General features: G+C 33.3%; 1 long non-coding RNA gene across 1 annotated transcript; it reads right to left on the bottom strand.

The window, feature by feature from the left end:
* Positions 1-829: 829 nt before the first annotated feature.
* On the bottom strand, positions 830-2,331 carry LOC121977545. The gene is made up of 5 exons (XR_006110911.1): positions 2,294-2,331; positions 1,992-2,042; positions 1,866-1,917; positions 1,674-1,715; positions 830-884 (listed from the first exon to the last, which is right to left on the bottom strand). It is a non-coding gene; the product is annotated as an uncharacterized LOC121977545 (long non-coding RNA).
* Between the last annotated feature and the right edge of the window lie 553 nt (positions 2,332-2,884).

Raw genomic sequence — 2,884 nt, 5'->3', positions numbered from 1 at the left:
ATCTTCTGAACATTAGGATCTTCATCCTGCCCTTTCTGTATATCTTCAATCAGGGTTGACACTGATGTCAAGGTGGAGAGCTGCCCGGTAATAATTTCAAGCCCAAAATTTACTATTTCTTTCTGTAGGGATTGGGACATAGCGGATAAGGATAATAACATTGCACAAGATTTCCTACTTAGTGCATCTGCCACTTTGTTCGCCTTCCCTGGATGGTAGAGTATTTCACAGTCATAATCTTTGAATAGCTCAAGTCATCTCTGCTGTCTCATGTTCAGGTCTCACTACAAGAAAAAAGCCTTACAACAACGGTTTTTCACCGTTGTCGTAGCCCCTTTCGGACTGTTGTTAAAGGCTGTGTTGTTAAAGGGGGTACTCAAAGACAACAGTTTTTAACCGTTGTCTTTGAAGACAAAGACATCAGTTTTTACAACGGTGAAAAATTGTTGTCTTTTCCTTCAAAGACAGCAGTTTTTCACCGTTGTCTTTGAGCGTCTACCTTTAACAACAGGGTCTTCAACAACAGTTTTAAACTATCTACGATAACGGTGAAAAACCGTTGTCTTTTTTAGATAAAAAATAAAAAAAAATTAATACACAATTTTCCAATATTATAAATCATTCAAAATATTAAATTTCAAAATAAAATTTAATATACAATTTTCTAACATTCAAAAATAATATCTATAACATTCTGAAGAAATTTCATAAGCAACCAACAAAATGATAACACTATTAAAACAAAGGTAGAACAATATAACACGAGATTTTCTACTTAGATGTCGGTGAAGAGGAGGGACTGCAGCTCCTAGTGCTCCTTAATTTGTTAAAGTCTCTCCATTTTTTTAGTTTGTCGGCATTCTTCCCAGTACTCTTGAGGGCACCTATTCGAATAAAGATATATATTACAAATTAGAAACTAAACTGTACGCGTGATTCTAATTGCACTACATAAATGTTACATAATCATAAAAGCCATTTGATCTAGTCATCTAATAGAAGTACAAAAAGCGTTATCTATGTAACATAAATGGTAACCTCTTGAAACAATATGGTGGCTCTTAAATTTCTTATTAAGCAGAATTTTCATTTTATGTCATTGCATACAAAGCTTCTATTATAAACCATGCAAATATTATTTTTCCCAGTGATCAAGCAACATTAATTCATAGAGATTAATAAACAAAAATAAGCACCATTGATTAATAAGTCATTGATTAATTAGATAATGGAATATACAAATAGAGATTAATTAAAATAAATAAAGGATCTAACAATTACCACTATAATTGACTAAAATTAACAATCAAGAGCTAGGTTGAAGAATGTTTTAAAACATTCTTCAATGTATAAGGAAGCAACTAGAAGTGTTTAACATCTCAGGAATTGAAAATAATGCAAATGCAAACAAATTCATAGATCAAATAAACAAAAACGAGACAACTCTTCAACAAATTTCTATAATCAAGTGATATAAACAAACTGCAGAATTTCATGCGTGGGTAAATCTCAAGTCAAATGCCAATTGAAAGATCAATGTAAAACATGGCATAGACAGAGAAAGGAACATAGGAATACAGAGCAGTAGGTAAAAATATGTCTATTGAACTGAAGAAAAGCCATCATATCGTGTATGATAACAATCACCAAATGGTTACTAATTATATAATTACCTGATGCTTTGTGGCAAGCAAGTGCAGTTCAAAAGCCAGCACCTACATCCAAAAACAAATGCTGAAAACATCAAAATTATTGAATCTATATTTTGCCAAATATAATCTTAGATGAGTGAACTACCATATAGTTTGGGTTTAAATATTTCCAAACACTAGCAGGACTTGACAATGCAGAAGAGTTGAACTTACTTTTGTATCGCTCTCCAATGCAGCTTTTGCTGAGCTCATTCCACCTTCGTATCTGCAAGTTGATGCAAGAACTAAACAAGTATTCCAAATTATAAACTTTGGAATAAACAAGGGAAAAGGTTATACCCTGGGATTGCCCTTTCGGAAGCTATGTATGTCAAAGATATTGAAGCACCGCTTGACATGTTTAACGGAGACATCCAAAACAAAGTGAAGATGAGATATAAAATCTATGTGCCAACAAGAAAAGGAATTGTTTGATAACATTATTTTGGGTTTTATTATAACTACTAGCATTGCTTTATTCTGTGTGTAAAGAAGAAGATATAATGATGGATTGATAATGATGTTCTTGTCAGGATCTCAAGTTGAAATATACACACAAATGGAACATGCAATTGTTTTGTTTTCATGGAATCGAAAGAAACCTGGATTCATTATTGGAAGAAAGTGTCGAAGCAGGGAGACAAAAGAGTAACTCAAAGCTGAAATTGTAGCAAGAAACCCTCTTCTAGATGTCTCCAAGAGTGGCTTCGTTACCTATTTATGAAAACCATAATTTAGAACTAAAGTAAAAAAAACATCATGATTATATGGTGTAAGGTAGTACCTCTGGTCCATTGGCAAGAGAATGCACAAAGATGTCAATCCTTCCAAAATCTTTCGTCACAGCCTCTGCCATTTCCTGCACCAAGCAGAAGACACTACAAGAAAAAAGCCTAACAACATTAAGAGAATTGTAAGACAGGTCCCTGCAGTAAAAAGGCCCCTTTATCAGAGAGTGGAGTATGATAGAGTAGAAAGTATTCATGGACATGTAGGTTTGACAGTATTGAAGGTAAAACCATAATTATGAATAAGAAACTTATTTTGAGCAGATACAAGAGGTAAATGATATTGCATCACAAAGAATATAAAGATAGTTGATATTAAGAAGTAAGTTTCTTCTCGAATGAAAATCTTGTCTACACTCACATTGTTGTGAGTTTGCTGGAAATTATGGCCAGTGATAACAACTG

This window comes from Zingiber officinale, chromosome 4B (genome assembly GCF_018446385.1).
Source record: "Zingiber officinale cultivar Zhangliang chromosome 4B, Zo_v1.1, whole genome shotgun sequence".
Taxonomy (NCBI): Eukaryota; Viridiplantae; Streptophyta; class Magnoliopsida; order Zingiberales; family Zingiberaceae; genus Zingiber; species Zingiber officinale.
Note: the sequence above shows the minus strand (reverse complement) of the source record. Positions and strands in the feature narration are given on the sequence as shown.